The 27,171-nt window shown below is 38.2% G+C and overlaps 2 long non-coding RNA genes across 2 annotated transcripts; both read right to left on the minus strand.

The window, feature by feature from the left end:
• Positions 1 to 499: 499 nt before the first annotated feature.
• On the minus strand, positions 500 to 12,818 carry LOC115923128. The gene is made up of 5 exons (XR_004063803.1): positions 12,696 to 12,818; positions 3,361 to 3,453; positions 2,765 to 2,901; positions 1,832 to 1,948; positions 500 to 1,079 (listed from the first exon to the last, which is right to left on the minus strand). It is a non-coding gene; the product is annotated as an uncharacterized LOC115923128 (long non-coding RNA).
• Positions 12,819 to 19,406: 6,588 nt separating this feature from the next.
• LOC105437013 lies at positions 19,407 to 26,683 on the minus strand. The gene is made up of 3 exons (XR_004063804.1): positions 26,254 to 26,683; positions 22,119 to 22,345; positions 19,407 to 20,507 (listed from the first exon to the last, which is right to left on the minus strand). It is a non-coding gene; the product is annotated as an uncharacterized LOC105437013 (long non-coding RNA).
• Between the last annotated feature and the right edge of the window lie 488 nt (positions 26,684 to 27,171).

The raw sequence follows: 27,171 nt of genomic DNA on the forward strand, positions 1-27,171 counted from the left end.
TCTACCTCCTGCTCCCGCCCTCCTTTACCCCTCCAATTCTGTTTTCCACACTCAGTCTCCTTCTCACCTCATCCCCTTCTATTCTCTCGATCCTCCTTCCCCACCCTCTCTAAACTCATTCTATCGCCTCATTTGCCGTCTTGCTCATCGTGGTGATATAGGTGATATATTACTATATTATCCTTGTCTCCTTATGTAGAAAACAAAACCTGTTACAATACAAAATATGGAGCACTTATCCCTCTTCACCAACCCCTCCCCGAATCAAAGAATATGTACAACTCATGGTTGGGAGTAACAAAAATTTAAATTTCCTCATAAAAGGAATCAATGTTACTGATCATGCTGAGCTTATAATGCAGTCGCTTGTCTTCACACATTTTTTTATATATGAAACAGCCCCGGCAACTGAGTGGCCGGTGGCCGCCTATCACACTGCCCAAATCGCGTTCCAGAGAAGAACAAAGTCCACACAAAGAAATAAAATTCTCGACAAATGTTGAAGTGGATAGTTACTTTATTACAATTTATTACATTTAATCATGAAAAGTCACATCTATGGGGTGGAAGCCCCCAACTCTGCTAAAACTTTAGCACCTCATGGCGGCAAAGGAAATGAGGTATGAAACAAAATGAGGAAGTCATCCGAAAAGTAAAAGCTCGTGCCAATTCAGGAACTGCTTCCCATTTTATACCTTCTGACACGTGTGTTGCCCCTTAAAAGGGTGTGTCACTTCGAGGCATTGCGTCAAATTAATCCCTGGAACCATATACACCCATATTAAAAAGAACTTTATTAATTTTCCGAACTTAGCCTCCAGAGTTGAGCTCACCGGACCCACCATTACTCCTCTACAATCCATTGATTGAGTTTATGTGTATTGCAAGTAGTCCACAGTCAGAAGGGTCACAAACCCCTCTACATGTACATCCACTGTCACATCTCGATTCTTGAGATGAACTCGGTAGAAGTATCCACATTGTTTTGGAGTTGCATGCTCCTTCTGGTGACTGCTCCCCTTCAGCTACTAGTACAGAAAAGTCCAATGGCATCCTTGTACGCAATTCTGACAAGCCGGCTGTTCATGAATAAAATATAAACTATTTTCAAATAGTATACAACTTTAGGAAGTAAAGCTGACATCATCAGTGTATTTCTTCTTCTTTTTCTTCTTGTTCTACTTCTTCTAATAAGTAATCTTCAAAGAGTTATTCGTTTTATATAAACATATTGTTCGCTCGACAGGAGTACATTCCTTATTTTCCATGATTATCAGCCCAACGACACATCCCAGATAATTATAATAATACATGGTCTTCATGGTCTGAAATGAAATTACTGTATTACCAAACATGCCTTTCATTACTAATATACTACGTTTGTGTAAAAGATCTAATTAAACATTCAGACCATTGTTTTTAAAATGGCATTCACAGAGAAATCATAGAATTGAATTCCAAAAATACTTGACACCTGCAACTTTACAGTGTAAAAATCTCATTCTGATCTGAGTTGTTACAACCAAAGGTGTCCAATCATTTTTTTTTTTTTTTACTGTTAGTATGCAAACATATTTTTCTTTATCACACTTCTCGGGCAACTACCTCCAGGACATCCAAGATACAGCCATATGACATAATTAGATCTTGTACTGCTAGGCTGACCGCCCTACCACCCCCATTTTTGTTTAAAATCACCAATCCAAACGTTGAACTTGGGTTACTGTTGTTAAGAAAATATATTGTGAAAGTGGGATGGGTTGCATGTGGTAAGGATGTGTTGGTTAACAATGGCAACAAAAAGTTCTCGCTATTTTATGGGGCGACTTACTTCAGACACTGTCATCTGGCCTCCAAGCTTTAGACAGCAAGGTCCTTGTCTACCATATCATCGTGAGCTTCTCATTCTACCGTTCATGTGCATGAAATACATTACATGTACAGGCACCTGTTTGTATAGAGACATAAAATAAACTCCCTTTTATGGCATGTTCATGAAAGCAATGTACAGTACTAATTATAAAGCAAACAGCAGGGTAGGGTTCTTGCAAAATTTCTATAACTCGCAGTAAGGGTGTAATAAATATAAACTTTGAACAATACTGGTATGTAGAAAGGGATTTAGGGTAGCCCGAAATTGGGTCTGGCAATGTTTAATACATTTAGGGTTGACATTATGTTTAGCAATGGATCCAGGATTAAAGTTAAGAATTCATTTTGTGTTACAACATAACCAGTACATAAATGCCAATAGAGCATGTTGTAAAAATCGCTGAATTCTTTTAATTGGTAATACAGTGCTACATGTTTCACAAACTGCAGGCCAGTGTGTTTTTACTTTATAAAATCTATTGTAAATGATACTTTGTTATATACTTTTTTCCCTTCCACTCTACATCATGTTTCTGCTTTCAAAATACAGAAGAAGATTTTAAAACTACCATTGATGAGTAAAAGATACATGCAGCTCCACCAGCACCTGGAAAATCCAGTTGTACAACACCTTCTCCTGAGACAATTGCTTCACATAATTTTTCTCCACTATTAAACTTCATCCCTAGGCCTAACCCTAAACCTAAACCACCTTAATCACAATTCCAACCCTCAGTCTAACCCTACACCTTTGACAAAATAAAGCCTAGAGTAGTCGTTGCAGGAGCAAATGTTGAGTTACTAAAAATGCCATGACTCATATGCTATGAATTTATCTCTGTTTCTTTCCCTGATTTGTTAAAAAAACATTGTAATATGCATTATGAATTACCAGTCCATTGTGCTTCGCTCATATATTGCCAGGCACAAGAGGCCATCGCTTTGAGGTAAGGGGCAGAACATCAAGACTGAAGGTGGAACCTCAAGGCACTCCATGATCTCTCAACAGCAAGCCCTTCCTCTCCATCCCTGGAACCGAATTATAAAAATATTCAATAAATATTAACCAAATATGTAAGAATACACAAAAATTGCATTATTTTTTTTTCTTCAATTGTCTTCAATGTTTACTTTCTTTTTCAGCAAAATATGAAGGTCAGTTATTTTCTTTTTGCTTGTCATTCTGTCCCCCCCCCCCCCCCCCCCATCTCTTCTTCAAGGCCTTCAAATGTTAATTATAGAATTGGAAGTTAAAATACACTTTAAATAAACACTACAGCAACTTGTTAGTAGACATCTTGTTGCACACATACCATGTAGCCACCCCTGAATCGATACTTCTCATACCAGCCCTTTGCACACCCCTCCAACTTGGCCTTATTTAATGCCCTCACCCATTTAAAAATTTCCTTTTACTTGACAAACTAAACAGGTCAAGTTTTAAAAAGTCCAAGTTCAAAAAAAAAATTAAAAAAAAAAAAAAATTACCTTTTCTTGTTGTGGTCTGTTTTCTCCAGGACATTCTTGTTTCAGGCACATACTCAAAGAAGCAAGCATATGGTAATACACTCTGTATATTTCCTGTAAAAGAGAGGGGGAAAATTTATTCTTAAAATAGCTAGGTTCACATTCAGACTCAGTGACTGAAAACAACAGTCACTGCTACAATGTTTGCAGTCTAAAGACTGAGAGCAGAGACAGAGTCTTGACGTAAACTAAGAGACATAGAGTCAAGAAAAAAGATCAATACTCTAGAATAAATTTAGAAACCACTAGCATGACTAGGCACTAGACTACACTACACTGCAGAGTGCAGTATACTTCTTCTCCTTCTTGAAGATAATCTGCCTCCTATCCTTCAATACCGGTACTGAAGATTCTTGCAGATGCCGTATATACATGTATATATATATATTCGGCCTGAGTGGGGTGTGCAGGTAGACCACTACACCAGGTTTTTCCCCTATTCTTATACGAATAGTGCCGTGGGTTCTTAACGTGCAAGGGTAGTGACTATCCTGTACACGGGGTCTCCTTTTAACATCCTATCCGAGAGACGGATTGTTTTCCATGTAACATAGCCTGCGTCTATGAAACAACAAGGGAAGGGGCACGTTAACACACAACGCTTGCTTCAGTCATCCGCCTGGGTGAGATTCGAACCCAAGATCTTTGGGCCGACAGGCAGACGCTTTACCGACTGAGCCAATTCGCCTCCTAGTCCTCCTACTGTCTACCGACTAGACTCTAGATTATTTACATTTCTATTTTAATTCTAACTTAACTAAAGTCTAGTGAAATCTTTACTCCAGGGAGCTCCGTCACCGAAGCCCTTCGGAGGCCGTAGGCGGAGCTCTCTGAAGCATGTACATGTATAGCATGGTGTTAGTGAAATCTAAACACTGTTTGGGGGTTTGCAGTTTATTGCAGGAGTTGTTGTTTTGGCTGCTTACAGCTTAGCCTGCCCTTGAAATAAAAATGAAATTTTTCAATTCTGAATTTATTAAATCCGACAGCCAAGTCCGGATAACAGCAACGGATGACAGTAGATCTACTACTACAGTATACCACTCCAGCAAAGCATAGACTGATATAGACCGAAAGCTTCAGTCTCTGATATCGACGGTTGTTCTGCTGAAATTGCATCTGGCTCATCTGACCGCCTCTATACATGTACATAGACTGAAGTACGTCCTATGGTGACTGAGTGGAACAAATGGTTTGGTTCGGCAGGACCGCGATGAATGAGATATGCAACAAGATTTTTACTCTTTACATCCTCATATATTTACTTTGGCTGTAAAATTACATTTGATTATATTAACAAATACAAAATAACACAGAAATATCTACTTTGACTTACGATAGCTTGCTCATTTAGATCCTACATTAACAAGTCAACGCAAAGCGTAGTATCCCCTCGCAGGGTACAAATGGCCTATATACATGTACATGTACATCAGAACAAGTTACCTCCATTGGACTATACTATTATATTACTAGGCAAGGAAGTTAACCACATTTTCACATATATAATTAGGTGCTTTTGCATATTTAATGAGATATGACCTTTCACCTTTCACCTACATACTCGGAAATTTAACTTAGCCTGTATTTTGATATCATGTACCTTCATATCAAATTTCATTAAAATCCGCCAAACATTACCGAAGTTATTGATCGGAATCCAAAATTGTTACGGACAGACGGACGCACGGAAGGACGGACGGCAGTGTTTCTATATCCCCTCCAACTTCGTTGCTAGGGGATAATGATTAATCCGAGATAGTCTAGTAGTCAACATGATTCGTAGTCAGCCACCTGGTTTTTAGATGATGAATATTCATTTTTTCTTTTTGAACGTCCAATAGCTACGTACGAGTCAGCCCGTCTTGACCCAGTGACGTATGCATATTCATAAACCCAATATTAAACGAGTGCTCTGATTGGCCATTGGCTATGTTTTGGTAGGTTGACCCGGAAATATATCGGCCGGGTCATGTCATAGATTACCAGAATGAATGCATGAAGGTACCGTTTCACGGTTCTGAAATCAAAATTGGATAACTCATACACGTACTGTACATGTAAGTCCGTAAATTTCACTTTGAAAATAAATCATAACAAATAACTGTGAATAGGAGAAAAATAAACATAGGGTCTAGCTTTTTTTCTATTTGCTTTATAAATCAGAAAATTAGATCTAAATTTAGAAAATTGGGGGAGCAGATTTCAGAGTAAAAAGAGGTACAGAATAGGCTCAATCTATCCCCCCTCCCCCCTCCCCCCTCCCCCCCCCCCCCCCCCCATGTGTGAGTCGTCTGGGTTACGATCTGTGTATGGGGAATGTCAACAAATGTCAGTTTTATTAAAGAAATGACCAATATCAGACGGTTATTTCTGTCTAAGACTGATAGAGAAACCCCCCCCCCCCCTCAGTGTTATTTAGGGTACACATATGCTTGTTCCCTCTTTTTGAAAGCACCCCCTATCTGAGGACTGCCAAAATTTCTGGACGCCCCTTATGCGGGCTTTTCTTGCCTTTGAGACCCCCCCTAAATCCGGAACACTGCTCAATGAACCCCCTATCTCAGAAAAAGCAGACCAACCCCCCCCCCCCCCCCCCCCTTTACTCAGATAAGCTGTCATTACTGGTTGGCTCACACACCCAGGGAATACCCCAAAGAACTTAGCCTGCATTACATACATTTAGCACATGAAATACATACAAAATTTCTGTGCTCCTGTTTTCATTCATACATATATACCTTGTAAGAATAAACAAAGTCTGCAAATTAGTTCTATGCTCACTTATCTGCATAATATATCACTACCGAATAATTAATTTAGTGCCTAATATTGAGACTTAGTTAGAAATAAGCCTTCCATTATTCTTAACTGACATCACCTGTGCCTGCATAACTGTGTCCTTTCACATAGGCCTACTAATGTTTGTACCTGTCATAATGAATGACTTTGTAATCAAACTCTGTAACTAAGTACTTTATCCTCGTAAAGATACTCTTTAGATTTAATGAATCAGTAATTACTGCTATTTAATTTTAGGTATCATCAATCGTCACTAAACTAAAGTACTGATTTTGAGTGAAATCAGTTGAGTTTTGTACAGTGGTGTTTGAAATGTTGAGAATATAGGTTCAATACACAGGACACAGCCAGGATAGTAATGCAGCTGTGTGTGAATTAGGATAGACTACAGTATAAAAACAGTCTACATCAATCCCTGGATTTGATCGATTTTTCTATGTTCGAGATATTTTATAATCCCCTTTTTTAATTTCTCAGGAGTCCAAAGAGATGAGAGAAAAAAGAAAAAACACCCCCTTCTTAAAGAAATCTCCGAGGTGAAAAGTCAAATACACCCCTTTTTTTTAGAATTCTCGGGCCGGACCTTGTCGCACAAAAAGTACCCCGTTACCGGACATTTTGGTAACACGCATGGTATCCCTCCGTTTTCGGAATGGGGGGGGGGGGGCAGGATAGAGAGTCAATGCTAATGCGTATTGACCTTAGCTATTTAGCACTGCACTACGTGTTAATACTTTAATAGGCAGAATTGCACACACAAATAGTCCATACACACCTAACAAACGAATGCACGCAATAAAGACGATGCGAAGTGGCTGATTGGCAATTTTGACAGTAAGCCCACGCTTAAAATCTTTAAATTATTCTTTCTAACTTCTGTAAATTATATTTTACTGCTATTTTAGACTAGTAGCCTAGTATTAGTAGTAGGGGTGTCATCAATTGTCACTAGATCTAAGTAAAGTTAGAATTTTGAGTGAAATCAGCTGAGTTTTGTACAGTGCTGTGTGAAATGTTGAGAATCAACAGCACAGCTTTTAATACACAGCCAGGATGCAGGAGGCGAGTTTGCTCAGTTAGTAAAGCGTCTGCCTGTCGAAGCAAACATGAAGATATAGGTCACGTCTAGTCTAGATCTAAGAAGGGAGATCCCGGATTCGACCCCAACCCAGGCGGATGACTGAAGTGTGTTAATGTTCCCCTTCCCTTGTTCATAGGCGCAGGTTATGTCAACTGGAAAACAGGATAGGACGTTAAATGGAGGCCCCGTGTACAGAAGAGTGACCACCCTTGCAAAGAACCATTTCAATCATTGCACTATTCGTAGCTATAAATTATAGCTCTAGACTAGAGGTTTAGTAAGTAGTAAAATCTAGACCCTAGTGTAATGGTCCACATGCACACCCCAATCAGGCCTAGTACTAGTAGATCTAGTATACATGGTATAGATCTAGATTCTAGGCCTGCCTAGAATCTAGGGCAGGCATCTTGAAGAATCTTCAGTATTGAAGGAGGCCGGAGGCAGATTATCTATTTAGATCTATATACTTGTTGTTGTAAAGCGCTTAGGCCTAAAGGCGCTGAGAGGGCATACTCGTGATATAGGCCCCGCAACTGTTTTGAATCGATTATAATTTTATACTAGGCTTCTAACTTCAGCCAACTCACTATATATACTCGTGATCTAAGCCCCGCGCAACGGCATCGCGCGCACTTCAACACAGCAGCGGGGCCTGTATCACGACTATACTTATATACTCGTTATATAGGCCCCGCGCTACGGCATCGCGCGCACTTCAACACAGCAGCGGGGCCTGTATCACGAGTATATATTAGCGAGTCTGCTATTGAACTCGCTATATATACTCGTGATATAGGCCCCGCGCAACGGCGTTGCATGTTCTCCAACACGGACATGGGGCCTGTATCACGACTATACTGTATACTCGTGAACAAGGCCCCATCCTATGCATTTTCAAGACGGACAGCACGGTAGTGGGGCTTCTTTCACCGAAGTATAATTTAGGGGGTGTTTTGAGGTTTAATAAATAGAGCTAGCAAATGATTATAAAGGGTTACATTTAAATGATTAAATTCATCTTTTAGACCCTATTTTAATATTTTTCCTTTTTTGATATTTTACCTTCTTAAATATTTTTCCTTTTTTAATATTTTTCCTTTTTTAATATTTTCGTTTTTTTAAATAATATAATGGCCCCCTCTCTTTGAATTTGTCTTTTATTTGATTTTTTTTTTGGGCCCCCCCCCCCCCCCTCTCTTTAAATTTATCTTTTAGTTAAATATTTTTCCTTTTTACATTTTTTTTTTGGGGGGGGGCCCGCCCCCCCCCCCTCCTCCTAATTATTATTTAAAAAATAAGTCCCTTTCAACCCCCTTTTTAACTCACTTTTATCTCCCTTTTATTGCTGTCCTTCATGAAAATGTTGGCTGAAGACTGAAGTTAGAAGTCTAAGATGATTTGTAATCGATTACAAGACGGGTAAGTTGCGGGGCCTATTTCACGATATTGCCGCTGAGAGACATTTGTATTAAGCGCTATATAAAAATTATTTATTTATTATTATTAATGCAGCTATGTGTGTGCAGTAGACAGTAGGCCGTAGGGACTGTTGCGAAAATGCCCGGGAGTTCTAGGGCGGGCACCGGTGTGACGGCAGATCTTGTTACCTTGGCGGATCGTGTTCTCGGAACAAAATCTGCCTAGCAGATATCGTGATCAGCAGCGGATATCGTACCCGCTACAACCAAATCTGCCGTTAGTGAACACGGCGGATAATGTGCATTGGCGGATTTTGTTCCTATATAGCTACAGGCAGTGGCGAACCTGGCATACCGCGTCAGGGGGGGGGGGGGGGGGGGTTGGGGGGAGGGTTTTTTTTTTGGGGGGGGGAGGGTTTTCCCCCCTCCCACGGTATTTTGATGTTTGCGATCGCGCGATTTCATGCATACCCGTACCTTACTTATGTTTTGTTGATTTGAAAAGTCTTCATAATTCGAAAAAGATTGTTTTATTGGGAGGGGGGGGGGGTTAGGGTTAGGGGTGTGACACCCAAATTTGCTGCCAACTTTTAAGGGTGCGACGTCTTCCAAATTTGCCGATTAACAAATGCATAGCATCTACCACCCTCCTTCCTTATCCTAAATGTTAATTATTCCATGGTTTAATTAGGCTCTTATCAAATTAAAAAACCTTTTGAAGTAATCATTACCCCTATAATATTGAAACATGCAACTAATTTGTTTCTACATCGTGATCGACCTGAAAACAAATACAAAAAAGTAATTAGCCCCCTTTTTGTATCTGAATCCACATATCAGTGATAAAAAATAATCATGCGAGCGCGAGGCATTACGAACTGATTTTTCCCTCAACAGTGACAGGAACTGGGCTTATGAAGCCCTTCAAAATTTCTGTCGGCAAATGCGTCACTCTTTTCCTCTTTCCTTCCCTACTTCTTTCATTTTTTTCTCTCTCTCTCTCTCTCTCCTTTTTTCTTTCTCTTTTTCTTTCCTTTCTTTCCCTTTTTTCTTCTTTTCTTTCTTTTTCTTTTTCTTTCCTTTCGTTTCCCTTTTCTCTTTTCTTCTTTTCTTTCTTTTTCTTTTTCCTTCCTTTCTTTTCCCTTTTCTCTTTTCTTCTTTTCTTTCTCTTTCTTTTTCGTCGGGGGGGGGGGGGCAATCCGGCCCCTTCCCCCCCCCCATAGGTACGCTAGTGGCTACAGGACATGGTCTGATAATTCTATCGTGAATAACATGGCGGATTGCTAGACTTAAATTGTCTGATTTGTTCGTATTGGACATCGAATCTGTAGGCTATTCCGAAAAGCATCCCCCTTTATTGCATTGACGCCCACAGGCGACAAAGCCTTGTTGTCTCTCTTTCTTCTTGTCCATTCTTCTTGTCCATCGTTCTAATTTTATGTTAAAACCAGCATAATTGACATTTTGGCATTTTTGTTTTATTTATGCCCGAGTGGGTCTAATGGCCTCTAGAGGCCTATACATAAGACCTCCTCCCCAACTGCTGTTTTAACAGAAATAAATCATAATATAATTACGTATTTATTTCATTTCATTAAACATTTTTCCTGTGATCCAGTCTCTGTGCTTTTTCATTTTCTTTCTTTTCATTTATAACTAAAATGAAGGCAGATATGGGAAGGGTCATGATTGGTCAGAGCAAATTGACGTGTTTGTTTGGAATCTTTCAAACTTTTGTATTACTGCATTTGTTAGCCAAGAAAACCTTTTAGAATAAAACAACCTGACTCCCATAGTAGCGTTTTAAACATTGGTAAGCCCCCCCCCCCCCAAAAAAAAACGAAAAAAACAAAACAAACAAACAGATTCCTTTGATTTTATATGATAAATTGCAAGAAATAGAAATTATCAACGGCTTCGATCATTTATTTAAAAATAGATTTATAAGCTAATAAAACAATATAGACCTAATAAACTTAAATTTGTTTTACCCCTATTTTCAAACTATTCTCGAATCCTTACAGAGTATAATTCAGGTTATTTTGCCACCTTTAGAAGTTGTCCGCATCCAATAGACGAAAAGGATTATATTGTATTTCTTTATCAATTTAAAATTTGCCATTACTGTGCATCCCTTACAGATTTATAACATTTTTTTTTATTCGGTTGTACTGATTACGAAACTTGAATTGTGGGGCCGGGGGGGGGGGGTGATCGAGGCTCTTTGCATCATCCCATATCCTCCCTTCATTTTTTTTTTTTTGGGGGGGGGAGTGAACTTTAAGGTCACTCTACATGATAGAAAAAACAGATTTTAAATATCATAAACTATTTTCTTAATTGTAATGGGTTTCATCAGTATAGTTATTGTTCAATACTGTAAAGACAGTGTAGGACACGGGCGAGCTGATGTGGATAGCGAATTTTTGGAATCATTGGAATTTTTATTTCAAAATAATTATAGCGCAAATTCCCTCAGTCATCGTCCTTTCATTAAAACTAACGGTGTAGCGTTTTGGGAAAATAAACCTTGAATTTCTGGTACACCTGCCCTCGCTTTCTATCAGCACAAATAGTGAAGATATAGCAATTCTGATACAGAAAGAGAAAAATATTTGCGAGCGAGCGAGCAAGCCAAAATAATGAAGTTTTTTTCACAGAAATGTTTTTTCTTCTTTTTCATCCAGCATAATTCTATTGTCAAGGAGGGGTGTACAAATTGGCGATTATGGAGGAGGATTATTGTTTACTTTCCTTCATAAGACACAAAGTGTAATATACATGTTGGTCGCCTTTCTATCACAATGGATTACCATCTTTATCAGAAAGGAACTTGGATTATGATAATAATCGAGAACATACTTTGTGAGCAAGCGAGTGATCTGGATTTTTTTTTTAAACTTCGTCATAGAACGCTTGTTTTTATATCCAGAGATATTTTTTATTCATATATAGATTGACTTTTTGAAATAGTGATAACAAATATCATCATTGTCTGGAATATACTGTTACAATGAAGATCCTGGTGATAAATACAATGACAATAAATAGTGCTTGAATGAAATAAGTATAACTAGAGATGATATATTCCTTTCCCTTAACTAAGATATTACCTTTAAATAAACTGATTTGAAGTACGGTGTTAAACCTAGTGTTGGTGCTTAACTTCCCGTACAACACCTCTTAACTAAAACTTGAAGTCACACATTCTTTCACTACACAAGTCCACAACAAACGGGTGCAAACACACTTAAACACATGCCTGTTGTGGAAGGTTATTAATACTACTCGATCAATGGTCGAAGAGGTCCTCCAAGCAATTTTACACAACAATGGAGAAATAGGTTGCTTTAAGATAGGCACTTTGTTTGGCCCTCACTCCATCCATAAAAAGCAAAGAAAACACTACGCTTAGGTGGCTTAATTCCTCTTTTAAGAGAAAACTCTTAATAAGAGCGGCCTCTTGCTCGAATTCGTACTCGCACTCAGCATCCATGGTGGTATACAGTATAGTACTACGGTACACATGCAATTGCAATCGCACGCAGCCTAGCCAGCATGCATGCATGCAGCAAGCGGAGACCGTATACCACTCATAAAAACGATACCTTCAGAATGGAACGATAGCTGCAAAACGGAACACTATCTGCCAGCCACTCTGCGTGGTGGGTTACAATATCTGCCGGCAGATTTTGTGACGGGAACAATATCTGCCGGCGGATTTTGTTCCGCGAACACGATCCGCCAGTCACACTAAACGCCGTCACACCGGCACTACACGCAGCTTCAGCTCTCAGGTCGCGCCTGAAATTGGGCAATTTTTAGATCCGTCTAGATCTAGGCCTACTCATGCACTCGCCCCGGCTACTCACACACGAGCTCTAACTCTCAGGATCAATCTTTGTTTAACCTCCGGAAAGTATTCAAATATCAAAAAACACATAAATATCACCTTATGAATACGAAATTACGGAATAAATATGACTTGTACTTACAGGATTTCTACAGAAAACCGTGTCCAGCACCGAAGTTGCCTGTTAGGTTCATTGTCACAGATAAGGTCTATATTTAGCCTTGTGGTTGTTTTAGTAGGCGCAGAGTGCTCGTTCGCGAACTATCAATACATTATTGACTATATAAACTTGTTATTTGTTTTATGAAACGGATTTTTACTTCTATCGCAGATTGAATTCTTAATTAGATGTGTTATAAATAACAATTTTGTTTATATTAATTCGATTCTGAGTTCAATGCTGCGGATATATTCGAGTCTCTTAAGACATCTGGTGCATTTGAGTCTTGAACAAGACTATTCAGACGCTACCCCTTGGTAGCTGTTCTTAAAGAAAATATCCGCAATTGTCAACTACTGCTTTGTGTCGATCACGCTGTCATTTAAGTTGTAGGCAGTTTTGTTTGTTAAAGTTCTGTTTCAAAGGGAAACAATTATCTTCATAAGCCAATTAAGTCGAATTCAGAAGAATGTTAGATGGTGCAGAGGTACAGCTCAATTAGACTATACAGTGAAACTAAGGTCAGTATAAAGATAATGATAATAATAGTAATAATAATGATAATAATAACAACAATAAAAACTTACAATAATGATAATAAACCATATGTTTGAGGCATGGAGCTTTTATGTCACTTCAATTCAGTTCGCACCATTTGACAGTTTTGGTTAAATTATGCTCTCGCCAGATCAGACATATTGAATATATATTTTTCAAATTAAAACTTTGTAGTCTATGTATTTAAAAACAAAATTGAATAGCGGAACTACAATTCATCGCCCCAGAATTAATACTGCTTGAACACTCATGCTGAGGATCAATTTACAAGAAACATAATAGCATATAATATATATACCTCAAAGTTAATTGTGCTGAAAATAAAGTTTATTGAGGGGGTGCATTAAAAGAAAACATATGGAGATAATGAATAATAACATATGCAAGGTAAACCAAAAAAGCCCAAATCTATACCATATAGATGAATACCAAGGTTTCATTGTTCTAAAACGACTGCAGGATTAAATAAATTCCTATTATGCGAATGATTTATTTAACATGAAATGGGTATACATAAACATTGTTAATATCGTGATATCCAATAATCATACAACTTAAATAGTTTCATATTATACACACTAAGCAGTGGCAAACTTCCTACACACACAACAGCTCTTACATCTATTTGTCACATATTGCAGCTATAATCTTCTATAGATTTCTTGTGTTAGAATATTCACCACATAATGTGTATAATTTTGTTAGTTTTACACTAAGTATTATGGAAAGACATAAGAACGTATTAGGTTCAACTTTGCATATGAACTGCATAATAAATAAATGGCAGGAAAAAAAAATCTGAATTCGTCTAATTGCTACGCAAATTCTACCTTTAATTCAACGGAATTAAACGGCGTGATACACCCTTTCCTGCATGTAAAATACACGACGTGTAAATCGATTTCCACACAATCTGTCACGAATGGGATCCATCCTGAATGGCAAAATGTGTATGTACTGTAACAAATCAGGGTTTTAGTATTGGACGAAGGTTAAGCATTTTCTGTTGTACGAGCATGCGCTATAGCAATATGGTGCATCGTTGATTTAGCAATTACCAAACTGAAGGAAAATGAGCATAAATTACATATTTTGATCATGTTGGTGCAATTATCATGTTTCTTTTGGGGATATTACTTGTATAGTAGTGATCTAATCAGGAATAAGGGGTTATACTGAAGATTATATGTGAAGATTTTATGGGATTAGCAGAAATATTGTGTTGAAGTGTTGTTTTACTAACGAGGACATAATTGTTCTTTTACACGTTTATGTATAGGGAAATTGTTACGATGGTCAGGGTTGTGCATCTAGGGCTTTCCACTGCACTGTATCCGATACAGGCCAGCCTCACCGAGGCTGGCCTGATAGTTGGCCTGATAGTTGGCCTGATAGTTGGCCTGATAGCTGGCCTGATAGTTAATTTGGCCTGATAGTGGCCTGATAGTTGGCCTGATAGTTGGCCTGATGGTTGGCCTGATGGTTGGCCTGATAGCTGGCCTGATAGTTGGCCTGGTCTAAGCCTCTAAGCTAAGTCTCACATAGTTTGCACTGTACTTGTGCTGAGTTTACCCGATTGTTGAATGGATCGCAATAAAGACTTTCAACCTACACATCATGATTGGCTTGATTTCTTGGAGCAGTGAAACCAAGGGACGAGAACCTGTGACAAGTGTTGACAAGGGAAATTGATTGTTCGAAGGATGCTCAATTGATTGATGCTGTGAACGAGACGTTTAGGTGACCGATTGTAGTCGATGGACGAATGATTGTTGAGATACGTGTGAGCAGTTAATAACTCCAGCCATTAAGCTACGGGCATATATTTTGTCCAAACGGACGGAGAGCGCCTGGCCGACACGGGGCATCCTGACAAATATTCCGTGTCAAGCCAAGGTGGCGAAAACGAGTCCGTTACAGTACGAAGGTTTATAGTTCGAGATGGTGTTATTGTCCTGTTTAGGTAGTTTGTTCAACTTTTTGTCTTGCGCTTTAAATTGATGATTCAAACTTTGTAGAGTGATAGTTCATGCCATTACATATTTTTAGAATCAATTTTTGAAACATGGTTATATTAAAAACATATTTTAAAAATTAATTAACCTAATCTATTTTGAAGAGCGCCCTCGCTTTTATCCTCGTATCGACGTACCTAATAATATTGCACTTTACTTTTATGTCAGCTTTTTTTCTGGTCAATATAGAGGTTTCTTGCAGCTAGATTCCTTTCGTGTGCATTCAACCTTCTTTCAAATTGGTCTTACAACTGATTGGATTCAAAATGTTTGTCCCTAAACGGAAAATGTGCTTAAATAGCGCATTGTTCTTAATATGTTTGCCATGTTTTGTCAATGGAGGCTTCTTGTAGCCACTGCCCCCCTTTTAAATATAAGACGGATTATCTACAAACTATATTAAAACCGTGTAACAATTTAGGAAATTTATCAAGGAGAATTACAAAAAATGATTATAGATTATTGAAAATAAAATGTAGCCATGCCCATACATTCAGTAGAATTGCCTTAGTAAGATATATTGAATGTCTTAAATCATAGATGTAATTTTAATTTTAACGGGGCATTGCAGGAAAATGTGAAAAATAGTATTTGACAAAATATTGTGCATCAGTTTATAAAATGTACATTGTATGAGTGATGAGGGGAGGGGCAGCATTGTAATGAAAAGCTTGACAATTTTGGCCCTGGAATATAGTTTTTGATTTTGTTGTTACATAAGAGGGTTTTCATGACATGCAGTGAACTCACAGGGTTATATCAATGCCCTTCTAGTTCCCAATTTGCGACATAGAGTAGAGAACACCGATGTGTTTTGAACAGCTATCATGTTTCTGTGGAGATCCAGAATATAATCTAGCTCTGAGCAGATGTTTTACTTTTCTCGGAATCTCACAGCCCTTAGTCCAAATATTTTTACTTTACTTTAGCGGCGTCCTACCGGTTTCTCGTAATATGATGGACCAGGACTTCCCTCTCCAAATCTCAACAACCCATTTCACATCAAGTCTCTCTTAATCACACCAAGGCACAGCTGGCAGCCATTATACTTAAAGTATGTGGCGTCTACACTCAGGGGCGGATCCAGCCGGCGAAAAGAGTGGGGGGGGGGGCGCCGCTTTTGTTTTTGTTTAAAAAAAGGTTAAATTTCCGTTATTATCCTATTTTTTAAAACATTTTTTTAGACTAGGGGGTGGGGGGGGGGAGCCGGGCCCGAAAAATCGCCACGTGGATCCGCGTCTGTCTACACTGACTTAATGGCACAAACGAACAATTCAAAGACATGAAATTGCAAAAGAATAAATCTCATCCAGTTTGAAGTACATCTAGTACAATACTGATAAAATCGTTTATTAAAGATATAATTCTTCTGTCAATATTGTTAGAAGAAACACATTCTTGGTAATAATATAACGTCGGGTATTTAGGGTAGCTGAACAACAACAAATGTAAAAACACATAGATGTTTATACAGGCAAAAAAAGTACAAATTGCATTCAGAGAAAGGATCCATCACCAAAGAAAAAAACGAATTATAATAGGACCTACAAATGTACTCGCTATTACACATCACATGATTGCAATTAATATAAAGATGTCAATACAAGTTGATACTATCAAAGAGAGAAAAGACTAATGCACATGCCTCTCAAAAAAGACATACAAAAGACATAACCTCGCAGTCATTAGAGCGAAACTGGAGAACATAGAGCCAAAATAACTATACTACTTTAACCCTAATAAGGCCGGGCTATTTGAGGTCTTAGTACGGCCGGGGGGGGGGGGGCATTATGGCCCCCCTTAAGATCTCGGCCGCGGAGCGGCCGATCGCCGCGAAAATTTGCACGCCTGTCAAGTGAAGTATATAGAATAATATAATAATTTCAATTTTTTTTTGAAAAATGCACTCATTTGCATATTTATGGTAATTTATGCAAATAAAGTCATACAAATCACATTTTTACCATTATCATTAAAGGCATTCTTTTTCACTGCATATATTCATAAGACCATTCTGAATAATAATACGACAAAAAAATTCGGAAGAGCCAGCTTATTCCTTATGTTATCCCTTGTTTTGATAATTTCTTATGTATTTCATTGTTTTTTAACTGATGTATTTCATTGTTTTTGTTGTTCTATTTCATTTCTTACTACAATTCAACTATTTTGACTCCCAAAACAACCACCTTAACTTTAAACAAGACCCAATAACCCATGTCTGATCTGTTTTTAGGAAAAATGACTTTTCCATATGTTTTGTACACAAATCACGAAAATGAGCGATTTTCGGGCTGACATGCAAAGACAAAAGGTCACGTGACCTTGTAACCGTAGGTCCGATTTTCAAAAAAAATCTTTTAAAAGTTGCGCAAGACTTGAAAGAAAAAAGTCAGCGAGCGGCGGGGCGCCATCCATATGCGTTCACGAGCAATTGGAAAAATCGTGGAGGGGAGGGGGGGGGGCATAATGCCCCCCGGCCTTATTAGGGTTAAGATCCTTTCCTATCCAATCCAACAAGTCTGAAAATTTGAGACAAAAGGCATCATTATGTAATTGCTGAACTAACCCAATAACACATTCCTCTATCGATTGATTTGCTTGAGAGGAATACCTATAGGGGGGGGGGGGGGTATCTCAAATGATATGTGACATTCCATCAAGGAGTGAAAAGAAAAGTAAAGGAATGCAACATGACCCCTCCCACATATGCTCCAACTTGAGATTCCAGTTATCTGTCTAAACAATAATTCAATTAATAAGAGCAGCCCCCCCCCCCCCATGACATCAGTGCCCTCTCAGTAACTCAACCCATGCTAAACTATTAACACTTCCGATTAATTATCAAAAACCAAGATCATGACAAGATATCAGTTGAAAAGTCTTAAACTGCCTATAACAGGAATATCAATTATTTAAGTTAAACTTACACTGTACATGCACTATTTTCTGAGAAGACTGTAGGTACTTGTTTAACCTTTTCCCTCATAAAAGATAGAGAGATGATATAAAACTTGTACACCAGAGAATTCGAAAATTTACCAGCAATTACTCTTAGCTTAATTACCTAATGTGATGGGTGTATTTTTGCTACCAAAGAATACATGCCAAAATAAAAATTCAACTAAAATTGACCATGAGCCGAACTCATAAAAATTGGCAATGACTTCAAAAATATATATTTCCTATAATGACAAATTTAGTACCAAACACAGGAAAAAAGGTATACAAATAGGAAAAAAATCACCCCATTCTTTTCTTTGAGTAGAATAATAATATTGAAAATTGTTTACGCATAACTTTTCATTGGATTAACATCTAGCAAGAACTTTAGTACCCCAAAAATGCTCCAAATAGAAATTGTATAGCAATTGTAAATAGTATAACCTTATATTTAAACAATTATGTTCAGAGTATAAGCTTTTGTTGATACCTAAATAAGACTTAATACTTATTGAGCTCTAAAACTCATACAGTTTTGAATTAAACCGACAATGGGTAATGAAAGAAATGAAATCCCATCGCAAACACAAATAAAAGCAGTCACAAAAAGTCAACACCACCCTCTCAGAAAATACATGCCTATAATTGTGATTTTAAAATTCTGTAATAACCGATACATTGGTTAATTGGTGTGAAAAACCTAATTACAAGCTAAACATAATGAATAAAAAGATTGATTAAAGGTAGAGACCAGTAATGGTCATGCGATTGCATTGTGAAAGAAACGTTGTGGAATCGATCAGAAAAGGTTGATCATCTAGCATCTAGCATCTGCAAAGTTCTGGAATCATCAAAATGATAAGAATTTTGGCCCATTCTTCGTAAAGTTACAAGCACTATACACAGAAAGATGTATATGGGACTACCCTTTATCTCTCACACGACCACGAGAGAAACAAATTTACCAAATATATGAATTAGTAGGCGGTTTCCCGGCAAATTTGTTATCATCATGTACATGTATTAGTCAAAACATATTCTTTCACATGATTGGTAATGAGAGTTTCCATTTCATTTTTTGAAATTGGGGCGTGTCCAATACTGGTCTTTACCTTTAAAAAGATACTTCATTCTGAGATGACTCTTTTGTAATTAATCAAAATTGTAATAATAATCATAATGCATGTAAGTACTTTAATTGCTGATTTAGAGAGAAGGAGAAAAAGTACATGAGAGGGGAGGATAAAAGAATGAAGAATGGAAAAGAGAAGAATGAAAAACAATAATATGGTAAGCAAAAATAAATAAATACAAACATGACAAAGATAATTAAAATCACAGTTAGTTGTTAAAGAGTCGTACGATAAAGGGAATAATTGAAGTGTGGTGTCTCTAAGTTCTACAATAGGGTATAGTTATGTGTAGAGAGTTTGAGAGTTCATGGCAAGAGGTTTGGCGACAAGTTGGCGGTAGAACATAATTCGATCTCGTGATGACTTAAACAGTTTGAGAGAAAAGGATTCAAGAAGGGCAAGACGGCAAGAAGTTAGACTCTGGAGAGAAACGAGTGGTTTCATACAGCTGTTCTTATCCAAGGATAATACAGCAGACACGTTTCTGCACTTTCTTCAGACTGCAAGATAACTGTTCGGGAAATTGATGTGGACCAAACTGGAGAAGCGTATTCTAGCGAAGATCGGATATGTCGAGAAGATGTCTGCTAGATCTTCACATGATACTCTGAGATGTCGTAAATGTAAAGTCGCTTGCCGGCACTTGAAATTCCATTTGAGATCTGACTGTAATATAACTCCCAGAATTGTCGGAGTGGTGCAGTTTTGGATGGCCTTGTGGTCTAGGTGCAGCATTTGAAGGACTGGTTGGATACACTTGAGGAAAACTTACTTGGATTCGGTTTTGAACTGCTCACGTGAGTAAAATTCCTTGTCCATTACTAGCTAGTACTTCTGTACTTGTCATGTCTAGTATAGTTACACAGAGTCCAGTTTCTCTCCAACTATTCAGTTACATACTGTGCAATGCAGTGAATGCTCCTGATGGTAAAATGTATCTAAATCACTGACTGTTCTTGCCCCTTTTAATTCTCCCGCAAGATGTCTGAAATGGTTATTTCAGAATCGCATGTCTTTTCAACTGGAGTTCACCATTCTTTGGGATGTGCTGTTTTGTTTTGGGGAAACCAGGTGAATATTGCTCCACTGATAACTTTGGTCGAGCCATTTGATGCAGTGTTGAAGTTGTTCCTTTGCTAGTAGCTCTATCAAATAAAAGAAACAAAAGAGAAAAGAAAAAATTCATTAAATTTTGATAAAAAGTGAAGGAATAATGTAATAATGGATGCTGAGCTTGAGTAAAGCTGCAAAGGAGATAAAAAAGGGACACCAATCAGACTACTGTAAGATAATTTTTCATTTCAACACTTCGACACACATTTCCTAACGTGCTTGAGGCTCTATTTTGTTTCCTTTGCAGGACTTTATCTGTTTCAAAGTATTGCAGACTGCTAGCCTCAACTTATCTTCACATTACTGATTTTTTTTTAAATAAATAGTGTATAATATAGGCTTAAACACTATCATTTTAATCTTGAATAAATACCCTTTTTACTTTGTACAGATTAATGTGGCACATTTAAACATTAATATGAATATCATAAGTAGGTGTTTCTTCTAAATGATCCAACAGATGCAATACTAATTGGTAAAGATCGAAAATTACATATCTTGAAAACAGTCCAACATGAAGAAAACTGCACGTTCTCGCAAAACAGTTTATGTTATGCCTCAACAATAACGTTTGCTGTAAAAAGTGTGTGACTCTTTCAACACTCTATGCTAGTGGGAGGTGGGTCCGCCAAAACATATATCTTGAGATCAAAGTATCATTAGATTTAATTTTCATTCCTGGATTTTGTACAGTTTTGGGTTTCAGAGATTAAAAAATAAAAAATAAAATCCCTCCATTGTGTAAATTCTATAACGTTATCTGTATTAAACAATGTGAGAGTTTTTTCTATTGGCATAAAGAGAAATCCTTATGTGACCTTTGACCTACTTACCCCAAAATGTAATCAGATTGTCTTCCTAAAGTGATACATACTATTAGCAGGTTTGAAGTTCATACCTCAAATGATTACTAAGATATCGCAATTACAAGGCTTAAAACGCATTCATTAAAAAAAAAGTGGCAACAACCAAAGGAAATTGGAAATGCCCTTTAGGCTCCCTGCACCAAAAGCAGGCATGGTGTTAGGACTTGTATGTGACAGAAGTAATTGTGAGGCCAAAGAAGCTGAGAAGGTGGAAGGATAGCGAGGATATCGTACATGTTCAAGAATGTCAAATGCAATCAAATCTATAAACGAAACTTAAAACAGAATTGGGTGTACAGAATCATGTTACTTGTATGACATCAAAGTATGACCCCCCCCCCCCCCCCCCCCCCCCCATGCCCCATGCTAAAACAAAATTCACTCAAATGTGAAGATGCAAGGAAATTTATAAAATTGACTTAATCTCTGGGAAAATCACAAATGATGAGAACACTAAATGTAGAACTGGGTGTATAGGTTCATGCTACTCATATGGCATCAAAGTATGACCCCCTCCCCCTCCCATGTCCCATGCTAAAACAAAATTCACTCAAATGTGAAGATGCAAGGAAATTTATAAAATTGACTTAATCTCTGGGAAAATCACAAATGATGGGAACACTGGATGTAGAATTAGGTGTATAGGTTCATGCTACTTGTATAGCATCAACGTATGACCCCCGCCCATGATGATTATACGACTGAGAGTACGTCAACCATGATCACTGCTGTCAGTGAGACAGCCCCACATTCCCATTGCTGCTTTAATGTACCTACCACAATATGTAATTTCTTTCATAGCAGGTAATTAGCAGGCAAGTGGTTGTGTCTAAGGGTTGTATAACAGCTTCAATTGAGGCGAAGTGTCCCCAGTGCTGTCATCTGCACCAGAATCAGGCACGGTGTTTAATAGGACTTGTGACAGAGGTAATTGTGAGGCAAAAGAAGCTGCGAAGGTGGATGGATAGCGAGGATCTCCTACATCTTCAAGCATGTTAGGTTTTCTGTTTGTATTAAAAAGATGCAATATGAAAATAAAATTAAAATATTGCTAAAACGGCATTCGATCACTCCAATTTGAAGATGCAAGCGAATTTATAAAATTGACTTAAATAATGTTTGGAAAAATCACAAATGATAGGAACCACTGGATGCAAAATTGGGTGTATAGGATCACCCTACTTGTATGGTGCAAAGTATAACCCCCCCCCCCCCTCCCCCTTATGGCTTATATTCATGACTGAGAGGTCAACCTTGATCACTGCTGTCAGTGTAAGGGTTGAATAACAGCTTCAATTGAGGGTTGGGGGGGGGGGGGCTAAGTTTTCAGAGGGGGTGGGGGGGGGGGGGGGGTAAAATGTCCTTTTGCGGTAATTGTCAGGGGTGATTGTCCGGGGGGGGGGGGGGGGTAATAGTCTATAGAACCCTATAACAACATTCACTCCAATGTGAAGATGCAAGCAAATTTATAACACCACTGGGGAAATCGCAAATGATGGGAACTACGTACTACACCAATGCAGAATTAGGTGCATAGGATCATTACCCCCCCCCCCCCCTCCCACTATAAATAGCTTTCCCTGAATTGTTCAAGTCAGTGCTTATTGTGTACTACTGTATACGCCCTTTGCTTGTTCGTATTGTTAGATTACAACAGTAATTACCAAAACAATAACATTTTTTTTTCTTCAAAAATAAAGTTTGGCCAGTGTATGATCCTAAGAAACAATTTTACCCCAAAAAAATTACATTGATAACTCATTTCAATGAAAAATATGAAATCTGATTGATTGAAACATAATTAAATTATAACATAAAGAACAATTAATATATTCCATCTAAAAAATATTCAGTGAAAAATCCTGGTAATTATGTGTTGATGGCCAAGAACATGCTGCCTGCTCCAAAATGCATCATCATTCCATTTTGCCATTTAATAGTCCCAAATAGAACTAGATGGAATTTTGACTGCGCGCAGTCGAAAATGATGCCTCCGCCATAGAGCAATTTAAACAAGTTTGGAGTTTAAATCTCCAGTGGTTCTTGAGATATCATGATAACAATCTCAATGTATGGAATTTCATAAGTTGACCTTTGTGACCCTTGACCTTTGACCTACGTGCTCCAAAATCTAATCAGATTGTCTTCCTATGGTGATACACACTATCATTAAGTTTGAAGTTTAAATCTCCAGTGGTTCTTGGGATATTATATTATGATATGGTGATACATACTATCATTAAGTTTGAAGTGAAAATTCTCCAGTGGTTCTTGAGATATCGCGATAACAATCTCAATGTATGGAATTTCATAAGTTGACCTCTGTGACCCTTGACCTTTAACCTACGTGCTCCAAAATCTAATGAGATTGTCTTCCTATGGTGATACACACTATCATTAAGTTTGAAGTTTAAATCTCCAGTGGTTCTTGAGATATTATGATAACAATCTCAATGTATGGAATTTCATAAGTTGACCTCTGTGACCCTTGACCTTTGACCTACGTGCTCCAAAATCTAATCAGATCGTCTTCCTATGGTGATACATACTATCCTTAAGTTTGAAGTTTTTACATCTCCAGTGGTTCTTGAGATATCATGATAACAATCTCAATGTATGGAATTTCATAAGTTGACCTCTATGACCCTTGACCTTTGACCTACGTGCTCCAAAATGTAATCAGATTGTTTTCCTATAGTGATACACACTATCACTAAGTTTGAAGTTTAAATCTCCAGTGGTTTTTGAGATATCATAACAATCTCAATGTATGGAATTTCATAAGTTGACCTCTGTGACCCTTGACCTTTGACATACGTGCTCCAAAATCTAATCAGATCGTCTTCCTATGGTGATACATACTATCCTTAAGTTTGAAGTTTAAATCTCAAATGGTTCTTGAGATATCGCGCTAACAAACTCAATACAAGGAATTTCATAAGTTGACCTCTGTGACCTGTGACCTTTGACCTACGTACTCCAAAATCTAATCAGATCGTCTTCCTATGGTGATAAATACTATTCCCGAGTCTTAAGTTTAAATCTTAAATGGTTCTTGAGATATTGTGATAACGGTCAAATGGGACGGACGTACGGACGTACGGACGGACGTACGGACGGACGTACAGACGTACGGACGTACGGACGGACAACCCGAAAACATGATGCCTCCGGCACCACCTTCGGTGGCGGAGGCATAAAAATAGATAATGTTTGCATAGTATTTTTGTTCAAATCATATGTGATGTGTATTTTTAACAATGAGTTATTCCTATTATTCTCTATCTTTATGAAAAAGAAAAAAAATTATAATTGCAAATTACAATGGATTGGATGTGGCCCTTTTACTTGTCCTTGCATGGCCCTAGCTTGACTTCCTGCAGGGTACTTTGTGCCAAGTTATTTCTCTAAGAGTGGAATTGATGTGAGGAATATTGCCATTTTCAGTAGGGGCACTGGTCTGAGAATGAAGATTGTCCGCATAAACAAAAATATCCTGGTAAACACGGACAAGTCTCGACCTAAAAAAATAAGGATTGTCTGCAATTTTCACGGACGTTTTTTCTTCTTCGGTGTTCTGCAGGTACAGGGTTCCTGATCCGCGTGCTGGCAATTAATGCGAAAAACGGATTCCGCGTAATAAAATACCTCCAGTTCACCGTCTATACTTTCTATGGGTTGTCCGTCTTCCCTAGGATTTATTGTTCATAACGTGAAAGTCTCTGCGTAAGTGTAAAATGCATTATGGAGCATCATCGCGGAATCCGTTTTTTCGCATCACCAACGCGCGGATCGGGAATCCGGATCCTTCACGAAAATGCGGATGATCCTTATTTTTCTGGATGCGAATGGTCTGCATTTACGAGGGTATTGTCGTTTATGCGGACAATGCTTATTCTCGTACTAGCACCTCTACTGATTTCGTGAATAAACCATTTTTTTTTCTTCGTGTAGGCCTATATAATCTACAGACATAACATGTGCAAGCATTGCGCACAATGAACCGTTAGGCTTTACTGTGCAGAGTCCTTGAATGAGTGGTGGAATATTTCACAAGCATGCCAAGAATGTGTAGACAATATACTAGTCATTTTGACTTTATAATAATTATTTTAAATTAAATACCTACATAGTACATTGGCTATAGCGCCAAACATGCCAAATGAGGAGAGTGAGCAGTACAACTAGCCGCAGTTTCATCAAGATTTGCCCAAAATTTCTTTGAATTTTCTGTTGAACTAGACAGAGTCTATCATAAAGTCTATCGATGCGCAAACGCTAGTGAAACAAAGTGCAATGGAATAAAATCAAGGGGCAGTTTCTTCAGTTTTTCAACGCGATTTTGAGCTGTGAGTGTGAATCATGAAATTTTTAGGTTATTTAAACTGCAGTATGATTTTGAAGCATCATAATGATTCATATTCAATATTCAATTGAACAATAATTTACAATTTCTCCTATTTATAATTTAGTAGGCCTAGATCTAGATCTAGATCTAGGCTACCGGTATTCGTTTTGTACTATTGTAGACCTGTTAGATCTACATGCATGCCAGTGTGTGGAAAAGTAATTTGTTAGTTTAACTTAGTAAAATCCAATGATTTTCATGAGGTTGATACCGGTTAATTAATGGCTAGACCTTATGCATTGAAATTATAGGAGTGTGAAGTGGAATTTGGTATGCTCAAGTTGGATGAATTTTGATTGTACAACACTTTTTCGTAGAAAAATTGCCAACACACACACACACAAATAACGATGGAATCACACACAGAAAAGTTTATATTTGGGACTATTCATGAAATACAAAGGCAAATGTTTTTCAAACAATATCAGACTAGGCCTAGATCTAGTCCTTATCGATTATTCCTCTAATTTAAGATGAATATCTATAGACATATTTAAAACTTACGGTAGTCTATACATTGTAGATATTTTTGGAGTGAAGACAAGGAACCACCAGCAGCATAGGCAAGGCTAAAAAGCTGCGCCGACCAGCTGAAACTGTAGCTGATGCTAGCTGCAGGTACGGTATCTAGCTAGGCGCTCTGGCGGGTCTAGCGGCGGCGCCGGCGGTCGACGCCAGTCCTGGGCGTACTGCAGAGAGCTAGCCCTGCCGGATCGCGTCGAGCTAGCTAGCCTTGCCAGGGCCGGACCCATGGGGAGCGTTGGGGTGCATGCCCCCTTTTCCTTCCGAAAAAACAGGGAAAGCCCAGAATTTTCAAATAAATGTTCAGTTTACGCATTCAGAAATGCCTCAGAATGTACCATAAAGCATCTTATAGTTCATTTTTTTTCCGGGGCCCTTTGGCCCCGGGACCCATGCCGATATAACACTTCATGCCCCTCCTTAAAAAAAAAACTCTTGGATCCGCCGCTACAGCCGGTCGAGCATGCGCAGGATATGGCATAGGCTGCGCTGCCTAATGGTACGCACGCGTATTCCGCACAAGCCTTCCACAGTAAGTTACTGTTACAGAATATAATCCAGGGGTGGTATTCTGAACATTGTTGTAAGTTTTGTGTTATCTTTTGTTGTATCTTCCAGAGATAACACAGCGCTAATATTGTTGTAAGTTGGTATTCTGAACATTGTTTTATCCCTGTGTTATCTCTTGAAGGACCGCCTCTATCTTATCTTTGACCATTGATGACACGCCCATTTTTATGGACCCTACCAATCAAAATCTATTTTATATAAGCATGATAAGTAGATCAACCAATAGGAATACTTTATGCCATATCTGAAGATGCGCCTAGCGCATACTAATCTTGGGCGTAATTAGTTATTTGAGCACTTATTACGCGCGTCATCATTATGCGCTGTTGA

This window comes from Strongylocentrotus purpuratus, unplaced genomic scaffold, assembly GCF_000002235.5.
Source record: "Strongylocentrotus purpuratus isolate Spur 01 unplaced genomic scaffold, Spur_5.0 spur5_scaffold_13, whole genome shotgun sequence".
NCBI classification, from domain to species: Eukaryota; Metazoa; Echinodermata; class Echinoidea; order Camarodonta; family Strongylocentrotidae; genus Strongylocentrotus; species Strongylocentrotus purpuratus.